Below are 19,160 nucleotides of genomic sequence, written 5' to 3' on the forward strand. Positions count from 1 at the left end.
GCTACTACTCCAAGTGTTGTTGGTGGGCCACTAGTATCATCATCCACCTGGGAGTTTGTTAGAAGTTCATATTCTTGGGCCTCACCCAGACCTCCTGATCATCCCTGCCCCCCAAATGGAACTCAGGAATCTGCATTTTAATAAACTCTTTAGGTGCTTCTGATGCATGTTGAAATTTGAGAAGCACTGCTCCAAATATCACAGCATCTTTCCCTTTCATGCCTGCCCAGAAGAATGCTGACTTTGCCAGCTGTTTCTGGGGTTTCATTATGAAGAATTGGATTATTGAAAAGAATGGAGATAAGCTTGACGGGGTAAGCCCTGGAAGAATAATAACTCAAAATGGAAAAGATTAAGAGAATGAAGGACAAGATAGGAAAACCTTAGCATAGGCCAGGTTTTAGAGAAAATTCTAAAAAGTTTTAGAGACAGAAGGAAGGCTGTGGTACAGTTACTGTCCTACTGTGTTGTGGATTGAGAGAAAAAAGTGGTTTTGAAGTAGATTAGGGATAAGGTATCCCAGTGGCATTTTGTGAATATCCACCATAAAGATTTAAATTGTTTTCCAAGTTTGCTTTTGGGTCATGTTGAATGGATGTTCATATGAATGTCAAAATTCATCAAGTCTGACTTCCAGGTGTTTGTTTCTCTGTGGGACCTGTGAGGAGCTAGGCACCAACATTTTCTTGTTTCATATTATTTAATGGTGATTGCTTTGATTTACCTGTTTTTTGTCTGTTTTGTTTTTCTTGGTTGTGGTTACTGGACAGATCTCTGGGGACATCACTCTTTGATTAGATGATCACATTATTTTTTTTTTAATTTTTTTTTCAACGTTTTTATTTATTTTTGGGACAGAGAGAGACAGAGCATGAACGGGGGAAGGGCAGAGAGAGAGGGAGACACAGAATCGGAAACAGGCTCCAGGCTCTGAGCCATCAGCCCAGAGCCCGACGCGGGGCTCGAACTCACAGACCGCGAGATCGTGACCTGGCTGAAGTCGGACGCTTAACCGACTGCGCCACCCAGGCGCCCCTAGATGATCACATTAAATGGACAGTGCAGGACACAGCTGACTCTTAGTATCATCCTGGTCACTGCTGACTCAAAGGTCACAGGATTATTAATACATATTACTTTTCATTTCTTATTGAGCATGGTTCCTCAGCCTTCCTCCTGATTTTCACTATCTTTATTTTATTTAATTATTTAATTAATTAATTAATTTTTTTTTTGGTGCTGCTACTCTCTTATATAGACATGTCTTGACCTTGTCAACTCTAGAAATTTCATCATCTCTGAAATCTCAAATTTACATAGTTTTTAAAAATATTTCTAGCTTACTTGCTCAAAAGCCCCCCTACAGGACATTTGTCTGATTAGCAAATCCTGTTGGTTCTTCCAAGTAAGGTCCCCAACCTGGCAACTATTTACTGTCTTCACTGCTAACCCACGCATTGAAGCCACCCTCAGCTTTAGTATAAGCTCTAGCTGCTACTAACTGTTCCGCCAGCTTCTACTCTCACTTCCCTAGGGTTTATTGCTTATAGCAGCCAGAATCATCCTTTGCAATGTAAATCAGAACTTTTTACATCCCTATTTAAAAATCTTCCCACTGTTTTCTCAAGCCATTGGAATTAATCCAAACCCTTCAATAAGTATAACCTGTAAAGCTCCATTTGATTTAACACTTGGTTTCCTGTCCAAATTCACTATCCTCTGCTAGCCCCCTTGCCCACTATTCAAATTTCTGAGAAGAAATTTGCCTTCCTTGCTTTTCCTTAAACTAGAGGATGACAAATTATGGCCTATGACCAAATCTGTCCTGTTGCCTGTTTTTGTAAATAAAGTTTTATTGGATGATAGCCACACACATTCATTTATATGTTGTATATGGCTGGTTTTATAGTATAATATAGAGCTGAGTAGTTGTAACAGAGATCTAATGTATTGACTATATGATCCTTTACACAAAAAGTTCACCAACCCCTGCCTTAAACACATCAAACATATCTGCTTCAGGGCCTTGCAGTTGCTGTTTTTTCTGTATCAGACACAACTTCCCTAGATAACTTAAATATCTCCCTCTTTTCATGTTTGTCTTTCTTTCTTTCTTTTTTATTTCTTCTTTCTTTCTTTCTTTCTTTCTTTCTTTCTTTCTTTCTTTCTTTCTTTTTTCTTTCTTTTTATATGTTTATTTATTTTTGAGAGAGAGAGAAAGGGAGAGAGAGCACAAACGGGGGAGGGGCAAAGAGAGGAGGCCAGAGGATCTGAAGCAGGTTCCCTGCTGACAGTAGCTTCAGCTCAGCAAGTCCAATGTGGGGCTCAAACTCACAAGCCATAAGATCATGACCTGAGATGAAGTTGGACACTCAATTGACTGAGCCACCCAGGTGCCCCTCACTTCATGCCTTTATTTAAATGTCACCTCCACCAATGCCCTCAGTGGTTATCCTATTTAAAAATCAGTCCCTATCACTCTTTAGTTTCTCATACTGATTTACTTTAAATTCATCTGAAATTTTGTGTCTCTGTTCACAGATGTGATGGAGACAGCTAGTGAACCACCTAGGATTCACGCCTCTCATAGCATTGTTTCTGGAAGGAGCTGCTCATGCCGGGATCATACTTCCCAGCCCCCTTATTTCCAGGTGGGGTCACCTGACTAGTTCTGACCAATGGAGTATGTGTACAAGTGGTATATGTCCCTTACAGGCAGAGATGGTGAAATGTCTGGGATACCAACTTCTCACTCTCTCTCTCTTCCTCATATGTTGATGATAGTGTCACAACATAGAAGGAGTCTGGATCCTTGAGTTACTCCCTGGAGGAAAGCTGCCAGACCAGAAACATTTACATTCAATTTTAGTATTTTTTTTTTTGTAATGTGAGTCTGCTGCTAAAAAATTCCTGACTGGGCTGATTGGCTCTCAGCCAAATTAATGGTCTTAGACTGGTTAAGCTACAAAATATCCCATTATTTTTGTCTACTAGGTGCACGCTCTGCCTGTGCTTCTGCATGTGGTGGCAGTCTTGTTGCTAGAACATGATAGCTGGAACAGGGCCTCTTGAAACCCGGGCTAGCAAATCACACACCATCACTTCTGTTGGTTCAGGCTGCTCACAGGACCAGCCCAGATTTAAAGGAAGGAGAAATATACTCCACTACTTTATGAGAAAATGACAAAGACACATTGCAAAGTGTTAGCATACAGGGATGGGAGGAATTGTTGTGGCCATCATTGGCAAGAGTCTACTCAAGCCTATTACATTGTCTCTTTAGAGAAGCACATTCTTGAGTTACTTCCTATGTGTCAGTATGTGTGTATGTGTCTCTTCATTCAGGCTTCCATAAGAAAATACCATAAATTTGCTGGCTTATAAACAACAGAAATTTATTTCTCACAAATCTGGAGGATTGAAGTCTGAGATCAGGGTGCCAGCATGCTTGGGTTCTGGTGAGAGTGCTCTTCTGTTTTGCAGATTGCTAATTTCTCTTTGTTTCCTCATGTGGTGGGAAAAGGGCAAGAGAACTCTCTGGAGTCTCTTTTATAGGGGCAGGGATTTCATTTCTGAGGGCCCCACCCCATGACCTAATCACCTCCCAAAGGCTTCACCTCCTAATGCCATCGCTTGGGAGGTTAGGATTTCAACATATGAAATTCAAGGGGACACAAACATTTAGTTTATTGCAATGTATGGGAATATTTCTGTAGGTATATATAAGCTACAACTCAGAAATGCGCATGTGTGTATATATAGCATATTTATAATGCATACAGAAATAATTTACTAATATGTAGGTATATGCAGTAGTCCTCTCTTATCTGAGGTTTTGCTTTCTGCAGTTTGTATCACCCTTGGTCAACCATGGTCCAAAAGCACATGATCCTTCTTCTGACATATCATCATAAGGTCCTTAATAGCCTAACACTATGTCACAATCTCACAATGCCTATTTCATTCACCTCACTTCATCTCATCATATAGGCATTTTATCATCTTACATTATCCTGAGAAGAAGGACAGGTACAGTACAATTAGATATTTTGAGAAAGAGAGATGCCACATTTACATAACTTTCACATTATGGTGTTTTGTTATAATTGTTCTATTTTTAGTCTTAGTTAATTGTTGTTAATCTCTTTCTAGGCCTTATTTCTAAATTAAACTTTATTATAGGTTTGTATGTACAGGAAAAAACATATATAGGGTTCACTGTCTGCAATTTCAGGCATCCAGTGGGGGTCTTGGGACATATCCCCTATGGATAAGTGGGGATGACTGTATTAGTGAACATATGAACAGCATCTGAATAGGAGTTACTTGTGGATTGTTTACCATGTTGTCTAAAGTCATTTGTAGAAGGAGCAGTGCCATACATCTTGCTTAGAAGTTGCACATTCTAAATCAACAATATATATTTTTTGTTCAGATAAGAAATGTGTAATTCACCATTGACCTTTGTTTAGTTTGGCTTCTAGAAAGCTGAGTTGAACTGAATATCATTGCTTATTTTTGATATTAACTTAATTGTTTCCCACTATTTTTTTTTTTTTTTTGAGAAAAAAACAGAGAGTATGAGCAGGGGAGGGGCAGAGAGAGAGGGAGAATCTCAAGCAGGTTCTGTGCTGTCAGCACAGAGCCCAATGTGGGGCTCAAACTCATGAAACCATGAGATCATGACCTGAGCTGAAATCAAGAATCAGATGTTCAACTGACTGAGCCACCTGGAGCCCCTCCAATTTCTTAGAATTAGTTTTCTCTTTCATTTTTGACTTCCTTATTGCATACTTTTATTTATTATAAGCTACTTCAATCATTTTTGAAATGAGATAAGGAGCAATTAAAACATTTAAAAATGCAAGAATGTGTCTTTTGTAGTATCAGATAAATTTTCACTTGGGAGAACGATGTTAACACATGCTAGAAAAGACTGGAAAACCAAATGTTGGGATCATTTCACACTGGTAATATTTGTGGTATTAGCTTATACAATGGACTAGTTCAAAGAGTGGAAGCGAGTTCCCAGGAGTGATACTGGGCTCAAATGCTTATTGTTTAGTGAATTCTTTTTCTCACTTTTCACAGTCATCTGGAAGAGCCCATGGTGAATCACCATCAGAGATTTAATATTTTCATTTTTAATTCCAATTCACCTATTCCTCCTTTCTAACTCAGAAAGGAGTCTTCATAGAGGAATAAATCATTTATTTCGTTATTGGCTAATACCAGATTATTATCTCACATGTAAAAAGAGGTATTTGTTTCACGCTTTTTTTTTTAATGAGATCTCAACTGCATAAAATTTATCACAAGCATTTGTGACAAATTCTAGCAATTATACAAAATGCTGGTAATGTTCCAAGGACAGTTCCATTGTCATTTTATTTATTTATTTATTTATTTATTTATTTATTTATTTATTTGTTTGTTTTAGAAATTTATTTATTTTGAAACAGTGTGCATGAAAGTGGGGGATGGGCAGGGAAAGAGGGAGAGAGAGAAAGCATCCCTCTGCACTGAACAGGCTCCACACTGTCAGTAGGCCACGATGCAGGGCTCAAACTCTCGAATGGTGAGATCATGACCTGAGTTGAAATCAAGAGTTGGATGCTTAACAGACAGCCATCCAGGTGCTCCATCATATTATTTATAATAGACCCAGCTTCAGTGGGTTAATTACTTCTAAAAGGCTGGTATCAACCAACTAATCCATTTTTCTTCTATATCCTTTTATAAGCAAAGGAGAATTCTATACTTCACATTTGTTATTCTAGAAATTCTAGTCATTTTCATAAACTCCCAAATTTAATTTACATCTCTGACATTTCTCCTAGCTGTTTGATTTCCTATAATCTATATTTGTAGCTGAGGACATTAGGCTTTTGCTTCTAAGGGCAACTGTAAACTCCCACTGTGTCTTTTCCAGAGCAATCGCTACAGAATTCACTAATAACAGTCCTTAACTTCCATAGTAACCAGTATCACTGCCATGACATTACTCTCTACCCAGGACTTTTACTACGTTTGTAATGCCAGTAGTTTGGTCTTTGTCTGTTGGAAATGATAGAGCCACTAGTCTACATCTCTGTTTAGGCCAAGAGAAAACTTAAAGAAATAAAATTGTCAGGTGCACATTGGAATCTCTTAAGCTCTATTTTTACTCCCAACTTCATAGAGTTCAAAACAAGCAATCTCAAAGTCACAGATTTTTTTGTTCTCCATTTTATGGTGTCAAATACTGGCCTCCACAGAATGGGGAATGGAGCTGTGCAAATGTAGTAGAGGGGGTTATTTACTCTTTGATTGGTGACTTCCTCATGAAGAGTGACACTCTTCTCCAAGTATATTGGAGACTGGATTCATTCATTCAGTTATTCATTCAACATATTCAACATATATTTATTACCCATAGTCATAATAAACTAAAAGTATTTAGCAGGCATTAGATCAGGCTCTGGGAAGAGAGCAAAGAATAAAACAATGTGTGCTGCCCTCAAAAAGATTACATGCAGTCTTGTACAGGACATTCAATGATTATATAAATAATCTGATTGAAAAATAGAGGATGCTAGTGTGAGGTAAAAGATGAGTTCCCTGGGGCGCCTGGGTGGCGCAGTCAGTTAAGCGTCCGACTTCAGCCAGGTCACGATCTCGCGGTCCGTGAGTTCGAGCCCCGCGTCGGGCTTTGGGCTGATGGCTCAGAGCCTGGAGCCTGTTTCCGATTCTGTGTCTCCCTCTCTCTCTGCCCCTCCCCCGTTCGTGCTCTGTCTCTCTCTGTCCCAAAAATAAATAAACATTGAAAAAAAAAAAAAATTAAAAGATGAGTTCCCTGAGGAAGTAACTTTCAAAGTGCTTTCAAACCTGGAGGGTAAGTAGGTGCTAACCAAATGGAGAGTGGAAAGGGTAGAGAAGCCCAGCAAAGATTCCAAGTTAGGAGGTTAGACAGAATTTGATATACATACCAAAGGTCAGGGTGGCAATTTGTAGGTTTATGTTATTAATCATGTACTCCTATTACCTCTATTATGTTTTACAGATTATGGCTTTTTTCTTTTTAATTATTTTTTATTTACATTTATGTATTTTTGAGAGAAAGAGAGAGACAGAGCACAAGTGGGGAAGGGGCAGAGAGAAGGGGAGACACAGAATCCGAAGCAGGCTCCAGGCCCTGGACTATCAGCACAGAGCCCGAGCTGGGCTCAGACTCACAAACCGTGAGATCATGACTTGAGCCGAAGTCGGAGGCTTAACCGACTGAGCTATCCAGGCGCCCCTGACGTTTTTTCTTTTTAAATGATTGAGCCTACAAAATTTTTTCCCCTCTGTTTTTTGTTTGTTTTGTTTTATTGAGGTATAATTGACTTTACAGTTGACCTTTGCCATTACTTTTGTCAAAGTATCCTTTTGACAAAATACTCGTTATTTATAAAAGTACACTGAGGCAAACTCGAATTAGCTAAAATTGAGTTTATCTGGGAATAGCAGAGTAGCTGCAGTTGGGTGAACGCAGGCTTCAGCAAGCTATAGACGAAGCCTTGGAGGCTTTTGGGTGGGTTGTATTCATGGGCAAGGAGTGCAACAAGAGGGAAGTCCAGCCAGAGTCCAAGCATTAAGTTCATTGGCTTGTGCAGGACAGAGATGCTTCGCAGACGTTCACTGATCAGGAGAGGAGTCTTCGCCTCAGCGTGGAGTTCCGTTCCTCCCAGCGCGCATGCGTGAGATTTGCCGTTTCACAGCTTCCAGTTTCATTTTAGCTCGAGATCCTTTTGCGCTTTCAGGTATGTTTTTTTTGAATTATTAACTCTCAATTCGTATTCCTGGTGCATAATATTTTTCTTTGATTTTCCCTTTCTCCAAGAGAATCCAAATATATTTCTCTATGTAACATTTGCATTTGTATTTAAGCTTGCATTTGTCTTGCCTCTTTTAGAAGGGACATGCAAACAACTCAAATGAGTATGGGGTGTGATACTGTGATTTATAAGAAGAAATATATACTTGATCTTCCTGGCATGTGGCTCCTAAAGCCATTGTAATTTCTTAAGTGATAAGAGCGCGGCGGCGCCCTTTTTTGTTTTAATGTTTGGCCTTTTGTCCTCCAGTCCTCAGATAGTGCCAGGGAGATGAAGGTTAAATGAGGGTCTTGTTTTTCATAACGAGCCCCTTTCAACCTGAGTTTGTTAATGAGGTGATTTTTGGAAAGCCCCTTAACTCTGGGATGGAGGCTTGTTGTCAGGGGAACCAACCAGGTGATTAGAAGTTTGGAACTTGACCTCTGGAGAGGTGGGAGGGGCTTGATGTTAAATTAGTCATCAGTGGCCAAGGATTTAATCCATCATGCCTGAGTAAGGAAGTCTCCATAAAAATCCCTAAAAATACTGGCTTTGGGGAGTTTCCAGGATAGTGAATGCATGGAGATGCGGAGAGCGTGGTGTGCTTGGAGTGGATATGGAAGCTCGGTTCCCATAAACCTGCCCAATGTGTCTCTTCCTTATGGCTGTCCTGAGTTGTATCCTTTCATGATAAACTGGTAGTTTAGTAGGTTTATGGTTTTCCTGAGTTCTGTGAGCCATGCTAGTGAAATACTGAACCTGAGGAGGGGGTTGTGGGAGCCTCTAATTTATAGCTGGTGAGTTAGAGGTACAGGTGACAACCTGGGCTTGTGATTGGCATGTGAAATGAAGGCAGTCTTATTGGACAGAGCCCTTAACCTGTGGGATCTGGTGCTTTTTCCAGGTAGATGGTGTCAGAATTGAATTGAATCATAGGACACCCATTAGGTGTCCATAGTCACTTAGAATTGCTTGGTGGGGAAAAACCCTCACATACGTGGTGGCCAGAAGTATTGAGAGTTGAGTGGCTTATTTTTGTTTTTGTTTTTAGAGACAGCGAGCAGGGCAAGAACAGAGAGAAAGAGAGTCTCTCTCTCTCTTTTTTTAAATGTTTATTTATTTTGAAAGACAGGAAGGGCCAGAGAGAGAGAGAGAGAGAGACAGAAAGAAAATCCCAAGCAGGCTCTGCACTGTCAGTCCAGAGCCAGGCTCGGGACTCGAACTCACAAACGGTAAGATCATGACCTGAGTAGGTGCTGATCACGAGTTGGGCGCTCAACAGACTGAGCCACCCAGGTGTCCTGAGAGAATGTTAAGCGGACTCCATGTTCAGTACAGAGCCTGACCTGGGGCTTGATCCCACGAGCCTGGTCTCATGACCTGAGCTAAAATTAAGTCAAACACTCAACCGACTGAGACACCCAGAAGCCCTGATAGTAGGGTGTTTGAGACAACAGTGTTTTCAGGGGCTACAGCATTTTAGCCATACAATAATCAGGGGTGGCTTACCTGGCTTACATTCCATCCAGATTACAGTTACCAAGTAAAGATTGTCTTGAGTGGCTAAAATAAGTGCCACTGTACTCACTGAATTCACTAACGGACATTTGAGGGTCTTGTCTACCATTACTTTGCATACATCTCTCCATGATTGTTATCTACTTTCCAGTTTTAATACTTTCCAATAAGCAGATTAAAGTAGCATGAAGTAGGACGAGATTGTGAGTTGCTTAAGGAAGGTTCTTTGAGAAGCTCAAGAAGATGATTTGACAGCCTAACAGTGACCAAAGCAGAAGAACCAAGGAAAGCAGACACAAAAATTAAAAAATTATAGCAATTTCTGACATATGAGCGCCAGAAATAACTGATTTGTATCAATAATCTCCAAGAACAGGGGCTCCTGGGTGGCTCAGTCAGTAAAGTGTCCGATTCTTGGTTTCAGCTCAGGTCAGGATCTCACAGTTCATGGGATTGAGCTCTGTGTGGGGCTCTGTGCTGGCAGTGCAGGTCCTGCTTGGGATTCTCTGTCTTCCTCTCTCTCTGCCCCTCCCCTGTTCGTGCTGGCTCACTCGCTGTCTGTCTCTCAAATATAAATAAATAAACATTAAAAAAAAATCTCCAAGGACAGCATTCCTTGGCTACAAGGCATCATATTTACTGTTCATTATTTTAGCCCCGAGTTGCCAGAAAAATGTTATATTACATTCAAGTAGTCCATTTACAAAGACATGGAAAGATTCTCACCAAAATTGTTATTACTATTATTACTATCATTGGTTTCTGTGCTTTAAAGGATTAAGTTAACGGGAAGATTAACTGTGTTGCATGACTCATTCACCATCCTTTGCTCACATTTTTATGGGGCATCCACTGTAAACTAGGCACTGACCCAAGTGGCTGGATCCATAGTGGTAGACAAAGTAAGCACCGTTGTTGTCCTGATGGAAGTTGCAGGATTGCAGAGATAGGCAGTTATCAAACAGGCAAAAAAAAAAAAAAAAAAAAAAAAAAAAAAAAAAAGGCAATAACTTGTATAAAAGGCTACAGGGGAAGAGAATATGATAGAGAACCCAAGGGTGGGGATGAGGAGATACAGAACATGATATCTTAGCCATCAGAGAGGGCCAGAGAACCCTAAAACAGCATGGTACCAGCAATGTGACAAGGGGGAGAAAGAGAGGTTCAATAGCAGAAACAATAGGGAAAGGACGTGAGATGGGAAAGAGGTTGACGATGTAGACGAGTTACAAGGAGGACAGTGTGACTGGAGGTCATACGGGGGATTATGGGGAGAGTGGAATGACTTGGAATTGAAGAAGGAGCCAGATCATGGAGGCCTTTGCAAACCACTAGAGTTTGGATTTTGTTCAAAATATCATGGGAAACCTTGGAAGGATTTCAAGCATAGCCACTGGGTAACCAGCTCTAAGTGTCTTTAAATGCTTTAGTTATTTTTGTTTCTCTTTGCTTTTGCTTATATTTGTAGAAATGATGAAGGGATACTTCTAAAAATGTGTGGTGCAGAAATGAATCCAAATTTTAAGGGCCCTAGATCTTAAATAGTTTGGGAGGCCCCGTGTAAGAAAAAAGAACTCAAAATTACAAATATAAAAATAGGAACAGAGATGTTCTTGGAAGGGACCCATGAAAGTGAGGGACCCCAGAGCTTAAGCTTCATTGTATCACATTATATCCACTTACTTCTGGTGCTGTGGGAAGGAGTTCATAGATATTCCTGGCTTTAGGTGGGAACCAAAGTTGATTTTCAAGTTTAATTGCTTGGAACAGGTCTCCATTGTTCTTCAGAAGCCCTGTCGGTTTTGCTTCTTTTTCCCCCCTCTTGAATCCCTCCTTCCAGTGCCCCCTGACTCAAAGAGCTCAAGTTAAAAACTCTTGTTTTTGTGGTTGTCTTATGATTGATTTGGAGTTTTTCTGTGGAACTATTTTGTCCTTCCACATTAGTGTATCCATCCTTTATAACAGTATGGATATCTCTTAGGGTTAACATGAGTATATCTGAAATGGTATGGGACAGGGAAATGGGATGGAAAGCAGTTGATAAGATTTATGTTTGTTAGTTAATGTTTTGGAGATTCCATTTTCTCAGGAAAAAAATACTAGAAATATTCTGGGAGGCTGTTATAGTGATGTACCAAAGTTTCACTTTTTAAGATCAAAGACCTTGGAAAGTTCAAAGTGCTTTATTGGGGCAGAACCCCTACCACTTTTTGTTCAACGTTCCTTTCAAATCTTGTTGAACACTGTTGCAATCCCTTACCCTGTTTATCAGGCTGCTCTACTGCAAGAAATGATGTCTATTCCATGAAATGCTCTTTAAAGAAATGGTACTCTGTGCTTTTATGAAATTGAGGGAAAGATGAGCTGGCTAATTTATTCCATCCCTAAAGCTTTGTAACAGAAGTTTAAATGAATGAAAATGATTTGAGTTTGTAGGCCTGGTCTGCAGATAGGAAAAACTGCTGGAAACCGTTGAGTGTGGAATGGCTTCAATTTGCTGCATGGATCTCAGCCCATGATATGCTGCTTTTTGTTAACTTTCATAAAAGAGAAGGAAATACAGAGAGCAAAAGCTTTCACAAGGGCTGTGGTTGAAAAGAACCAGTACATGAAGCTCTAAGATTGTTACTTACACTAAACAATGGGGCATTGTTCTGGTAGTGGAAGATGATGGGGACAGGTCTGTGAGAAGTGTGGAGAGTGAGATTGACAGACTCCTCAGTGAGAACTGGGACGGATTACACCCTGGCTTTCTCCACTGGCAGGAGGGCCTGGAGATGCGTGAGAGGCAGCCTAAGCCAGGGCTTGTGTGATGATTAAGGAGGTCATGAGAATACAGTTTCACTCTACACCGAGAATATTGTCCCTATGTTTTCTGTATGTGACTTAAGTATCAATGTGTTTGATATTGCCTGGACCACAGAATGTAAATGTTGTTCCTTTTATCTTTCTACTCCAGTACTGATACTTCATTAAATGGATGTGATGGGGTCCCTGGGTTGATACCACATAGGTACAGGTGGAGAACATCCTTTAGTACACCTATTTGCTCCACAGCTTTCACATTTTGCTTTAATTGCACAGCACTGCACTGCTGAGAACTGTAACCCAAGCATCTCCACAGAGTACTCAAGTTGGGCATCCTGGTTGATTTATAGCAACAGTTAGTCATCTGGCCTTGGTTTCCATGCCTTGTAAATACAAAGAAGAAACCAATCCTTGCCCCCATCCTGTAGCAAGGACAGAATGGTTATATACGTCTGTCATGTCCTTAATCATTGTCTTCCTCCTCCTCCTCTCCTCCTTTTCCTTCTCTTCCTTCTCCTTCTCCTGGGTAGTATTGAAATGATTTGGGCTGCTTTGAAGTCAGTTTATTTTACTAAATTAAACTTTTCAGATTGTGCCCCCCCTTTTTTTTTTACATGATGCCATGCAGTGTTCGATTAATTCTGGCACAAGTACATCTGTGTTTATAAATCTGACCATTTAGTCTCTACAGAAGACAGCTGGAGCCAGAAATCCATGCCAAATTAAGTCTGTTGGTAGTCCCCAGGTTTTTTTTCTCAATATTATTTTAGATTAAATATTTCCCTGTGTGGTTCAATATCTTTGGCTTTAAGTACCAGTTTACTTAAAGAGGCAGTATAGTGCAGTGACTGAAGACATAAGAGTTACAGTCAGAGAGAACCCAGTTCAACTTACTGTGTGACTTAGGAAAGTCAGTTTAGCTCTCTGGGCCCCAGTAACTCCATGTGTAATATTGTGACTGTGGCATCTGGCCTCCAAGATGGCCCCAGTGATCCCTGCCTCCTAGTATTCGTGACATGTGTGGTCTCTTCCCATGTTGAATAAGGTTGACTTGTTACTGTGGAAATGATGGTGTGGGACTTCTGAGGCTAGGTAATCAGAGACACTGTGGCTTCTGCCTTGCCCTTTCTCTTGGATTGCTCAGTCTGGGGAAAGCTAGTGGCCATGTTGTGAGGATAGTCCAGCAGTCTGAGGAACAGCCCACCTGGCAGGAGCTGAGGTTTTCTGCATACAGAGAGCACCATATAAGTGAGCTGTCTTGGATGCACATACTCAGGCCCAGTGAAGCCTTCAGATGTCTGCAAACTTGGCCAATGTCTTGACTGTAACCTTGTGAGACAATCTGAGCTGGAAACACCCAGTCAGATTTTCCCCAGTTTCTGACATGCAGGAACCGAGAGACATAATAAATGTTTATTGTTTTCAGCTACTGAATTTGGGATAATTTGCTCTGCAGCAATAGATAAATGATACAGTTAGAATGACAGCACCCCCTCATAGGATTGTTGGAAGGATTAAATGTGACATTGTAAAGTGTTTGCACAGAGTCCGGCACGTGGTGTTATTCAGAAAGATAAAAGCATTGGTTGTAAATGGAACTAGACACTAAAGGACCAGTTCTCCTCTCCAGTACCTGTTCTCCAAATGCTTTACGTGGGTTCTGCATTTAGATGATAAATAATTTCAGGTTTATAGCCAGCTCTTGAGGGAATGGTACATTGGGTGGCAAATCTGATGCTTCTCATGTCCTGCCTCACATGGTTTTTATTATTTTTATTTTATTTTATTTTATTTTATTTTATTTTATTTTATTTTTCAACGTTTTTTATTTATTTTTGGGACAGAGAGAGACAGAGCATGAACGGGGGAGGGGCAGAGAGAGAGGGAGTCACAGAATCGGAAACAGGCTCCAGGCTCTGAGCCATCAGCCCAGAGTCTGACGCGGGGCTCGAACTCACAGAACGCGAGATCGTGACCTGGCCGAAGTTGGACGCTTAACCGACTGCGCCACCCAGGCGCCCCTATTTTTATTTTTTTAATGTTTATTATTTTGCCAGAGAGAGAGAGAGCAAGCAGGGGAGGGGCAGAGAGAGAGGGAGACACAGAATCTGAAGCAGAGTCCAGGCTCCGAGCTGTCAGCACAGAGCCTGACACAGGGCTCGAACCTACAAACCGTGAGATCATGACCTGAGCCAAAGTCAGACATTTAACCTACTGAGCTGCCTAGGTGCCCCTGCCTCACATGTTCTTATCCCATCTTTTAATTTCAGCTTTGCTGTTCCAGTCAGCTACAGGATACCATTAGCTTAACGGCACCTGCCTCAGCTGCACAAGTGCCTCTTGCTCACCACTGGGGCTGTCTTATTCCACACTAGTATGTACACTTTCAGCTATTTAGGTACATGTTCTTTGGGCTCACTGCCTAAAATCAACTGTCTGCATGTCAGCCCTGTATGCCTCTGGCCCTGGCCCTCAGAAGTCACGTTAGACTGCAACAGATGGCTCTAGTGAGAATTGGCCAAGTGTTGGGCTTGACGTGTGTTCATGAAATCATTACCATAATACCTGCTTTACCCCGTTCGGTGGTTTTCTCCTGTTCTCACAACAAAGTCTCAAACATCTCACATGGTGGCATGGACCTCCACAAGCTGAGTCCTAACCATACCTTCAGCCTCCCCTGCCAACTTCTCCCTCCTTTCGCATCACTTCTCTACATTGGCCTCACTGGGCTTCGTTCAATTCCTTTTACATAACAATCTGTGTTTGTTGCCTCTGAACCCAGTGTTTCTTAGTTCTTCTTACTTTGCTTGGCATTGTCATTCATTGTTTGGGCCTCAGCCTAAATGAGGTATCCCCTGGCAGGGCTTGAAGACATCATTTTAAATATCCCAATATCAATCTGGATTTCTCTTAGCGCCTGTTGTACTTGTAAGTATTTTCTTAATGTTCACATTTCCTTCTTGAATGTAAACTTTATAAAGGCAGGAGCTGTGACTGTCCAGTTCTCTATTGTTTAACGTTTGGCTTAGCATTTCAATAAATGTCTTTTCAGTGGAAGAAAGAATTTAGGGAGAATTCACTTGGCTGGTAAATATATGTGTTTTTTATCTTATTATTTTTTAATATTTATTTCCAGAAAGGGGGGGGGGCAGAGAGAGAGAGACAGAGAGAGAGAGGGAGAGAGAGAATCCCAAGCAGTCTCTGCATTGTTAGCACAGCTTGATCTCATGAACTGTGTGATCATGACCTGAGTAGAAATCAAGAGTCAGACCCTTAACTAACTGAGCCACTCAGGTCCCTCATCTGTGTTTTTTATAAATGCCCTAGTCTCTCCTTTAAGACATGAACCATATCCAAAAGGGCCTTCTCAAGCTGCTGAAACAAAACATTACTTTAATAACAAAAACGACAAATTTGTTGGTAGTAAAACAATTTACTTTTATAATTACATTTCCTTTTTTGTCAGTTTACAAAAGGCAATATCATAGGCTCACATCAACTGACAAATTCCCCCAGTGATTTAGATTATAATTCAATTTACAAAATTTGATTGATAGACAACTTTTAGAGATCATTTTTATTGGATAGAGTCTAACCCTGCATAAGTAAAACAGCTTCAATTCATGTAATCTAAGCTTTATATAAATAGAACAGACTTTCTGTTGTAATATATGTAGAAGGAGCACTCATTCGCTGAGTCAGTAGGAGACAGGAGGTGCCCATCCTGGAAAACCTGACCATTTCAGAAACGACAACACTATTCAGATGGCAGAGGGTTACACTAGGATTCTGCTTGTATATTTAAGGATAGAGAGTCTTTCATGAATGTGATCATGCTTCAGAATATATTAGGGTAAATTCTAGGGCCATCTCATATTAGCCGGTATCAGATGGACTAAATTTGTAAACCAATACTAAAAAATCTGGTATCATATCAATTGAACTATGGTACAGGTAAGAAATCTGAATAATGTTGTATTTAAGACAAGTTTCAATGATAAATATGTATATAAAATGGAAGTCAACTCTGTGGTAGATCAATTATGCACAAAGATAGCTGCCTTGTTATTTTGCAGAGTTCTGTGTACTGAGTTTATTATGTCCTTGATGATGATAAAGAGCACACACTGTATGTGGCAGGAGACCATTCGTTTAACAGGTACTTATTGTGTGCCTACTATGCTTGGGCACTTCTCTGGGCATGAGATATAGCAAGAGCAAAATATATCTTAGCAAATTCTCCTGAAGAACAGATTTTGCCATGACAAAGGGCTTTGCAAAACCACACGGAGAGGAAATGGTTGACATCACTGGGAATTAGTGTTGGTCAGGCTACAGGAAATTGTCAGCAGATTTCCCACGGTATTTTCTGAAGAACTAGGATCTTCCAGAGGGGAAGCGATGTCATGTATTTCATCTAGATCCAGCTGTTACAGCAGTTTATATGAGGGCTAGACATGTTCTTTTTCTCTAAGGAAATGGAGATATCATTGAACTAAGTTAATTGAATTCAGGTCTCACTCATCCACAGGGTTTCCCTCTGGTGGAGCTGACCCCTTCCTTTCTCTCCCTAGGATCAGGGAGACTTAGCCAGACAGTGAGTTGTTGCTGAAAACCAGAGAGCAATCGATCATGTACAGAGAAGACAAGGGATGAGCAGTCATAGAATTAAGGATAGACTTTTAATCCCGATTTAATAAGGTAAGCTATATTAAAAGATAATTCCTAGGATAAAATCTAGGAGAGATCCTGATTGTACAATCTAGATCAGTGGTTCTAAAGCTTGGATGGGCATCTGAATCACCACCTGTGGAACTAAAATTAGAGATGCTTCAACTTAACCACAGCAGTTCTGCTATATACTGAAATTTGAAAATCACTCACTGAGATGTTAAAATTTATTTGATGATGAACTCTCACCACACTTTCCCAAAGATTCCCATAGTCATTGGGAAAGATACCAGCTTTCTATGCTGCCTGAGATGGACTCCTTTTATTTCTGAAAACACTTGCATAAAAAATAAAAATTAAAAATCACAAAAATTACACTGTAAATTCTTGCTGATTAGTAAGATTATGTTCGCTAAAGAGATTGTGTATGACCATGGGTGCTGGGGTTCAATCTTAGATCAAGTGTTCCTTTGATTAATTGGGACAAACTGTGAAATATTTTCATTTGTGGTTATCCAGACACTACAATTAGAGTTTGAGTTTGGACCATTGCACCACTGACTGTGGGAACTGAGATCTTTAAACCTTAAAAGAGTTTTTATGTAAAATGTGTACCAACAGTGTATGGAATGCAGAAAATCACTTAGCAATGAGAAGATGAGAACTGTATTAATGTGGTTGTTTTTGCTACTTGGTAAAACCAATGGTTTGGATGACTTAACTCCAAAGAGAGTCTTGTGGGTTTTGTTTTCTCTCCTTTGTTACTCAATTGAACGTATTTCCTGACTAAAAACCAAATAACTTAGAAATACTAGGTTACATCAATTCTTAGTTAGCCATGTTTGCAAAGATTTCTTCTGGAAAGATGGTGGGAACAGTTTTTCCTTTGAATCTGCCTCCCAACATTCTGAACCTGATGCATACATTGTATGTTTGGCAGCACATAATTCTTTTGCCAAAATGCTTTTGAGTTTTTCTTTACACAAAGCTGTGGAAATTTACCAGAGTAAATCATAAATCATTTCTGTAGTTGACTCCAGAAAACTGAAATTGCACAAGAAAATGAATATACAAATTAAAAAAAATAAAATTTGGCAGGTGGTCTGGTAGTTGTTTTAAGCATTGTTTAGTCCCAAGGAAAACTGAAAAATAAGTTATGGTTGAGTTGTATATAGTGTAATAGAATGAAGCTTTGAAGTACTAACAATTCAGAAACTCTCACAACCCTTGTCTAAAGCACAGATCTTCTCTGTCTTTTGCAGTGTTTTTTGAATTAGATGTCTGTGTTTACCAGCTGCTGTAAATCACTTTTTTTTTTTAGTACAGCATTTGACACTATGATACCTTCAAGTGGGTGTTGCTTATCTTGTGAGTGCTGGTGAATGTTGAATGAGTATGAGAAAGAATTATAGCTATTTAACAACTGTTTGCAAAGGTTCCAGGGTTCTTGGGAGGGAGCAGGAAGTATTAATTTAAAAACAGTTTGCAAAGCAAAAAAGACAGAAGAAGAAAGCATTTTATTTCTTAATCTGTTTGGATTACCTCTAAGGAGATGAGTTATGAATGAAATTCAGGATTAGTACACAGGAAGGGCTCTTAAGAGACAGTCTAGACTTTAGGCCATCTTTTCTTTTATAAAACTCCTCCTTTTTTTTTTTTTTTAAGAGAAAATTCTCTGCCATATGCTTACACACTTGGAAGAAAAGGGAACTAATAAACTGAATAAATCAGTCTGGTGTCTAATAAACTTCATCAGCATTGTTTTCTTTGAAGCATATTATTTTTTTTAACTTCTCAGATTGCAGTTTGGATTTCGTAGGATTTGTAGACTCAGTCATTTTACATCTTGGATTTGTATAGTTTACTTTTCTGCCTGTTTTAAAAAAGATGGTCAAAGTCATTTTAAATTCTAAAACACTTTGCAAAGTCACTGCCCTTTATCTTAAAATTTTAAGCTGTATGTTAAGTTAGCCATCATATTTCAACAGAGGTATCTCTGTTGTCACTGGTACATTTTAAACTACTATTGGGAAAAATTTTCTGGTAAAATTATTTTATGTCTTCTGTATACAGTTATGAAAGTTTAAACATAGGATTCACTTCAGATGGCCCTGTCAGGGATGGATGAATCTTCTGTATATCGCCTCAACTCCAGTGCTACATAAAAGAAGGAAAACCGTTTAAAAAAAAAAGAAATCTGTTTATATAATGCCTGTAAATAGTATATACGAATATATTGCAGACCGTGGTGAGCAATTAAAATAATTCCTTACACTGAGGGGGCACCTGGGTGGCTCAGTCCAACTGAGTTGGACTTCGACTTTG

At 39.8% G+C, this 19,160-nt stretch overlaps 1 long non-coding RNA gene across 1 annotated transcript; it reads left to right on the top strand.

Annotated features, from left to right (window-relative positions):
* Positions 1-4,147: 4,147 nt before the first annotated feature.
* On the top strand, positions 4,148-17,862 carry LOC147581719 (uncharacterized). Its single transcript, XR_015250185.1, has 3 exons — positions 4,148-4,182; positions 7,638-7,784; positions 16,739-17,862. It is a non-coding gene; the product is annotated as an uncharacterized LOC147581719 (long non-coding RNA).
* The last annotated feature ends 1,298 nt before the right edge of the window (positions 17,863-19,160 follow it).

The sequence above is a fragment of the Puma concolor genome, chromosome B1 (genome assembly GCF_028749965.1).
Source record: "Puma concolor isolate L17-30 chromosome B1, mPumCon1.1.hap2, whole genome shotgun sequence".
NCBI lineage: Eukaryota > Metazoa > Chordata > Mammalia > Carnivora > Felidae > Puma > Puma concolor.